This window comes from Impatiens glandulifera, unplaced genomic scaffold, assembly GCF_907164915.1.
Source record: "Impatiens glandulifera unplaced genomic scaffold, dImpGla2.1, whole genome shotgun sequence".
Taxonomy (NCBI): Eukaryota; Viridiplantae; Streptophyta; class Magnoliopsida; order Ericales; family Balsaminaceae; genus Impatiens; species Impatiens glandulifera.
Genome location: NW_025919240.1, coordinates 24,929 through 32,834, shown reverse-complemented (window position 1 = coordinate 32,834; position 7,906 = coordinate 24,929).

Here is a 7,906-nt window from a genome sequence, read left to right as displayed (position 1 = left end):
GGTTTGGACCGAGGGGTCCGACCGAGAGATCCGACCGACCCTTATACCCTTGATTTGCTTTGCCACTACATACTTAGACACCACATGTTTAGCCACCTCATGCTTAGACACCTCATGCTTAGTCACATCATGCTTAGCCACCTCATGCTTAGCCACCTCATGCTTATCCACCTCATGTTTAGCCACCTCAAGATCAACCACCTCATGCTTATCCACCTCATGGTTAGCCACCTCATGCTTAGCCACCTCATGCTTATCCACCTCATGCTTATCCACCTTATGCTTAAATACACTTCATGCTACACCTCATTCTTAAATACACATCATGCTAAATACACCTCATGCTTAGTAGACCTCATGCTTAGTACATCTCATGCTTAAATACACCTCATGCTTAAATACACCTCATGCTTAATACACCTCATGCTTAGTACATATCATGCTTAGTACACCTCATGATTTAATACACCTCATACTTAGTACACCTCATGCTTAAATACACCTCATGCTTAGTACACCTCATGCTTAAATACACCTCATGCTTAAACATACCTCATGCTTAAATACACCTCATGCTTAGCCACCTCATGCTTAGGCCCTCTTCATTAACAATGTATCAACCCATGTCATGACAAGTAGGTGACCAGCCCTTTTTATTAAACTCATGCCATGACAAGTAGGTGACAAGTCTTTTTTATTAAACCCATGCCATGACAAGTTGGTAACAACCCTCTTCATCACCTTTTATCCATCCAATGCTTATGACCAACATGTGAAAAGCCCTCTACATTTGTATCCTCCCTATAGATTGACAAGTCTATGACCAGCACCTTAATGATTAAGTATCCACCTCATGCTAGATATACCCATGCCTTGCAATCTTAATTAGCAAGATACCACCTCATGTTGCCATAACCGACCATGACTATATTTACTTCACCATGGATTAATTAAATGATATCAATCCATATTTCCTCTTCACTAAGAATTATTAGACATCCTCTAGAAGTGTCAAAGAACAACAACTCTTCATAGTAAGATCAATCCTTAGCATCTTCAAAGTATAAGACAAGAAAACCTTTCTATATAACTCTTTTGAAACCCACACATACTTTTTTTATACCATGATTTCATTGTATATCTATATCTTTAACAATGAACAAAGTATGAACTGTTTTCTAAAGGATGAACTGTTTTCTAACCAAGGGTCTGTTTTCTAAACGAAGGCTTTATATTATAAAGAATGATTGTTTTATAAACAAGGGTCTTTTTTCTAAACAAGGTTCTCTTTTCTATAGAAAGGATCTACTTTCCAAAGTATGAAATGTTATATGGAATCATATTGAATAATGATAAAGAAATTGACGGGGAGGAAGGCTAGCCAACATGAGCTATGGTAGTCCGATTCCAAAACATGTCTGAATATTATGGGACTGACTTCTGAACATGAGCTATCAGAATATCTACCCACATAGACAAGTGTCTAAACAGGTTCTGGACTTTAGGGATAGACTCCGAAGAGTTCCCTCCAAATATGTGCTCACAAGGATTCCTCACCTTGAGGATCAACTCTCAAGGTCAAGGGTCAAATATGTGCTCGAGAATGTAACTGTACAATCTCTATGATCAACCATTTTATAAAACCACATATGGATCCAAGGAAGTTTTAAAAAGTATTTTCTTAATATTTCTATAACTTTTTGGGTCTTTAGAATCACTATCCTTGTGTAGTGTAGGTACATAGTAATAGACTTTATTTGGCAAGTGAATGGAGGCTTGGAGTGGGGAAAGTTGCAGGGATGTGTGTGAAAGGAGGGACCAAGGCAGAAGACCGAGTCCTTTGTTGGGTCTATTATTAAAAGTCTGTATTTTATAAGTAAAGGATCGTGTCTTGTTTTTATAAACCGAAATTTGTAGCACCACTTTTTATAAATTACAAAACGCTTCCGCACATGTTTCTGTTTTCCGTTATTTATGTTCATGTTTAAAACATCCCTCACTCGGTCTAAGTAATTTAGGAGTTAAGGGTGTCACATTGATGCTCGATGATTGTTGCTTGATGCTCGATGCTCGATGCTCGATGCTAAATGCTCGATGCTCGATGATAAATGCTCGATGCTCGATGCTTGATGCTCGATGCTAAATGCTCGATGCTCGATGCTCGATGCTCGATGCTCGATGATCGGTGATCGGTGATCGGTGATCGGTGATCGGTGATCGGTGATCGGTGATCGATGATCGGTGATCGATGATCGGTGATCGATGATCGGTGATCGGTGATCGGTGATCGGTGATCGGTGATCGGTGATCGATGCTCGATGCTCGATGCTCGATGCTCGATGCTCGATGATCGATGCTCGATGCTCGATGCTCGATGCTCGATGCTCGATGCTCGATGCTCGATGCTCGATGCTCGATGCTCGATGCTCGATGCTCGATGCTCGATGCTCGATGCTCGATGCTCGATGCTCGATGCTCGATGCTTGATGCTTTATACTTGATTCTTAATGCTTAATTCTTGATGTTTAATGCTTGATGCTTAATGCTTGATGCTTAATTCTTAATGCTTAATGCTTGATTCTTCATGCTTCATGCTTATCTTTAAAGCCTTAGATAGAAACACATTTTGCAAAGTCATAAAATGTGCAACTGCAAAGCAAGCATGGGATACGGTCTTTCAACTCCATGAAGGAAATGAATGAACCAAGGAGAATAAGATATTGGTAGCCACCCAAAATTTAGAAAACAGTAAGATGAGGCCTAGTGAAACCATGAAAGAATTCGGTGAATGGTTTACCAGTGTGATGAATGAATTATTTGTACTTGGAAAGAAATATGTTAACAAAGAAACTATCATCAAAGCCTTAAGATCTCTTCCCAGCGCTTGGGATATCAAAACAATGGTGATTAGAGAATCAAACAGCCTCGAGAAGATGAAACTGCATGATGTTTATGAAGATTTGAAGGCATACGAGTTCGAAATGAAGTATAGAATTGAAGATGAAGCCTAAACTTGAATCGCTACTAGGGCCCTAGTGATTACGGTGGAGCTATCTGTTCCTGTACTGGTCAAAACTGCTGAGTAGTTTAGCGAAGATACGTTGGCCATGCTAGTAAAGAAGTTTGGAAAGTTCATGAAGAAGAGCCAGTCGACCAACTCATACAACTATAACTACGGTGATAAATCTAATGTTCGATGTTATAATTGCAATGCTTTAGGTCATTACAGGACAGAATGCAGAAAGCTGATAAGAGATGACCGGAAACTAGCTGATCACAATCAGTGGGATGATCATCAGTAAAACAGTCAAGGCAAAGAGATTCAAAAAGCATTGATAGTCGATGATGGTGGGAGCCAGTGGGAATATACTTTATGAGATAGCGATGATGAAGGGATTTCTTATCTCATGGAAAATTAAGAACAGGTATTTGACTTTCTTGAGAAGAACTTACCCGAGAATATTTGATTACTACATTCAACGACATGGTTGTTGAGTATAAGCACCTATCAACTCTTGAACCGACCCGGTTGAACTTTCAGACCGGTGAACGGAGTAAAACTGAAGTCGGTGAACCGAGTGAAATTCAGACCGTTGCAACAATTAAACTATCCACTGAGAATGAGAAGCTCAAGGAGCCAGTTCAATTGTTGACCAAAGAAAATGAACGAACTAAACATATAATTGCTGCATAAAAGAGATCTGGAGATGTTTTGAACCAGATGATGAGTCATCAAAGACCATATAACTATAAATTTGGTCAAGGCTATAACCACTACAATCCAGGTAAACCTAAACCTTCCAACCAAGGGTTGAATCTTAGTAAAGACAAGTTGAATTTCATAAACTTTGTCAAGAGTTCATCAACCTATATTAAAAACGAGTCACGATTCAAAACTGGCAAAGAAATTAACATATGTAGGACCACCGGACACTTCAAGATGTCTTCATCCTGAGAGAAGAAAAGTCATCTGGTCGGTTAGAATATAGTATGATAGATATTCATCCAATCAAAGATCACCACGACATTATGAGGTAACCATAAGTAGACAGAGAAATGTAAAGCATGGTATATGTAAAACTATTAAAACCATCACTGGGAAACTAATCCGATTAATGAAAGTATGCATTCCAAAGGGACTAATTAACCGTGGACCCAAGTGAGTGTGGGTACTAAAAATGTGTAAATATTTATATTTTGTAGGTTAAGAAGAACAAGCGATTAGGAAATTCGGAATGGTATCTAAACAGTTGTTGTTCCAGACACATGACCGGAAACAACAACTTACAAACCGATATTGTTCAGAAAAACGGGGCAATAATAATTTTCGGCAACAATTCCAAAGTTACAGCCATGGGCAAGGGTAAGATTTTCGATGGCAACCTAACTATAAACAATGTACTTCTTGTTGAAAATCTACATTTCAATCTGTTGAGTATTAGTCAAATGTGCGATATAGGATGATACACTATTGAATTTCATAAACATGCATGTTTAGTTAAGAATCCACAGGGTAGCATTTTTCTAACCAGAAATAGGTTAGGAAACATTTACAAAGTAGACTGGAAAAATAAATTTGATAACTTGGTTTGCATGATAGCTAAGAATGATAAAAACTGGCTTTGGCATAAAAGATTAAACCATTTGAATTTCAAAACTATAAACTACATTTGCACTAAAGAGTTAGTTTAGGGAATTCTTCACAAGAAATTTGTTAAAGATAAAATTTGTTCTAAATGTAAAATGGGTAAACAGATAAAATCTACTTTCAAAAGTAAAGGAAATGCACAATCTAGCTGATGTTTAGAATTACTTCATATGGACTTATTTGGACCGGTTAGGGTGAGCAGCTTAGGCGGCATGCATTACACCATGGTAATTATTGATGATTATTCTAGATACACTTGGGTGATATTTTTGGTATCTAAAAATCAAGCAACACCTAACTTGATTAAAGTGCTTAGAAGATTACAAAATTTGAAATCAATACGCGTGAATAAAATTAAAAGTGACAGGTTAATAATTTACTAATAGTACATTAATTAGATTTCTTTAAAAATCCGGTATTAGACACGAGTTGTCTAGTGCTAGAACACCTCAACATAATGGACTGACCGAGAGAAGAAACCGAACTCTCAAGGAAGCCGCAAGATCAATCATAGCCTATTCGGGCATTGCTTAAAATTTTTGGGCCGAGGCTATCAACACTACATGTTACACTCAAAACCAATCCATGATAATTAAACGTCTTAACATAACTCTTTTTGAAGTATACCATGACAAAGTCCCTAACATCCAGTATCTTAGGATCTTTGGTTGTAAGTGTTACATACACAATAATGGCAAAAGTTATTTGACCACTTTTGATGCAAAATTCGATGTTGGCATCATGCTAGGTTATTCTGTAGTGAGTAAAGCATATAGAGTGTACAACACTAGGAATTTAATTGTTGAAGAATCTTCTTATGTTGTTTTGGATTAATCGGTTGAAAGTAACAATACATCATCTTTTGATCTACAAAATAGATTATAAAACTTAAATATCTAGATTTGATTAGTCATGTGTACCAGCTAGATAAAGCCCTTTACGGTTTAAAACACGCTCCTAGAGCTTGGTATGACACCTTCACAAAATTTTTATTCAACCAAGATTTCACTATAAGATCGGTAAATAAAACTCTATTTAAATTTGAGAAAAAGGAACACATCTTGCTTGTTCAAATTTATGTACATGATATCATTTTTGGATCAACCGACCCTAAGTTATGTGAAAATTTTTCAAAAATGATGACTAACAAGTTTGAAATGAGTATGATGGGGGAGTTGAGTTTCTTTCTAGGTCTCCAGGTTCGGCAAATCGGAGGATAACGTTCATCAACCAATCCAAATACACAAAGGAATTGCTAAAGAAGTTTGGAGTGTGCGGGATATTCCAGGCTAATCCTAAACAATTTCACTATACTGCTGCTAAAAGAATCTTAAAATATTTAAAAGGAACTCAAGATGTGGGACTGTGATATCCGAAGGATTCCAGTTTCAATATAACAAGTTACTCTGATACAGATTATGCAGGTTGTAAAATTGACCGTAAGAGTACCAGTAGGACATCACAGTTCTTAGGTGACCGACTTGTTTCCTGGTATAGCAAGAAATCGGTAGTTGTAGTACTCAGCTTCTATGGATTCAACATTAACTGAGGGACTTCGTTATTACGGCTGAGAAATATCTAATTTTCTATGACAACACAAGTGCATTAGCGATAACATATAATCCGGTGTTGCATTCGAGAACCAAGCATATTGACATTAGGCATCATTTCATCCAGGAGCATGTGAAGCCAAAGCATATCCAATTGGAGTATGTCTCAACCGATTAGCAAGTGGATGACAATTTCACAAAGTACAGGAAGCTAAGTTCTCTTATTTTAGAACTATTTTGGGACTTGCTGATAGCGGTCAACTCATTCCTTAGATGTATTGATTCTAGAAAAACAATTTTTCGCATAACTCTATCTCATAGCATCTTTTATAAAAATGAACGGATTTTAATAAAAACAAATATGCATTTTATTTAAAACCTGTCAGACATTGACATGCATTCATTGTGTATATAAAAGATCAGAAGGAAAGAAAATCAAATATATATAAAACCTGACAGTTGTCTCCGGTAATATTGGTTAAATCACTTTATCGAAGTAACTGTAAATAAATTGAGCGGTCTAAGTGAATCGGCTATATCAGATGGATTATTCTCTAAACTGAATAACTACCGCTTAATAACTTACTACTTCAAGCGGAAATGATATTTCTTCAGAAATGGAATAACCTATCTCTATAAAACCGGTCACCAAAATCCAACCGATTACTTATACTATAAACTCGGTAACTTCATTTCCCAATCAACATGGAAAGATTAATCAAAATCAAATTAAAGATATGGAACTGCTGGAAGTTTCCATTTTGATGCAACAAGTTCTATTTGGGAATCGGCAGAAGGAGATTTTCAAATATGCAGTCTGTGCTATTTCCTATTTGATACAAGTCTGTTAATAGACTGTAAACTGCAAAAAACTATCAAGTGTGCAAATATACCTATTTTGGTATAAGTCCAAAAGCAGCCTCCAAGGAGTAGAGATCTATCCAACCGACCAGCTAATAAACTCAATAGAAGACAAAAATTGGTCGGATGTATTGCTTATTGGAAAGCATCAACCACATTTAATGTATTGGAACTCCTTTTCACCAACCAATCAGATTCAAGGATTACCTTGCAGATATCTGTTGAAAGATAAATATGATCGTTGTCATATTTCCACTATAAAAGGAGAAGCTGAAGATCAAAAGCAATAGTTACAAGGTTGAACAATTGCGAGAGTTGAAGTTACAAAGAGTTACATATAGATTTACAAAAAGCTATCAAGTCTACTATTCTTAACATCTGTATCAAAGTGTATAATCATCTCATTGATTCTTTATGAGTAGTGAGATTTTATAAGTTGACAGAAGTTTTTGGTTCAACAGAGTGCTATTATTGAGAGGTTAAGAACGAACAGTAAATCAGTCTTGGGTCTTGGACGTAAGCATTGTAAAGTGTATTGAAAATATTCCTAGTGAATATCCTTCTCAAGGTTTGAGAAGAAGGTGTGACGTAGGAGTCTTTATGAGACGTCCCTACTCATATATTAAAACTACTATTCAACATGTATCTATATTTAACTTTAAGAGACCTAACTGAATCCATATACACTTGTGCTGTTCAAAAATATATTTTATATATATAAGTTGCATCAAACAGCAACAAGTAATACAAAAGGATGACTTATAAACCATCATGCAAACATGTTTCTGTACAAGTATTATACACATGCAACATTAGACAGTAAGAAATGACCCAAAATAAAAGCCAA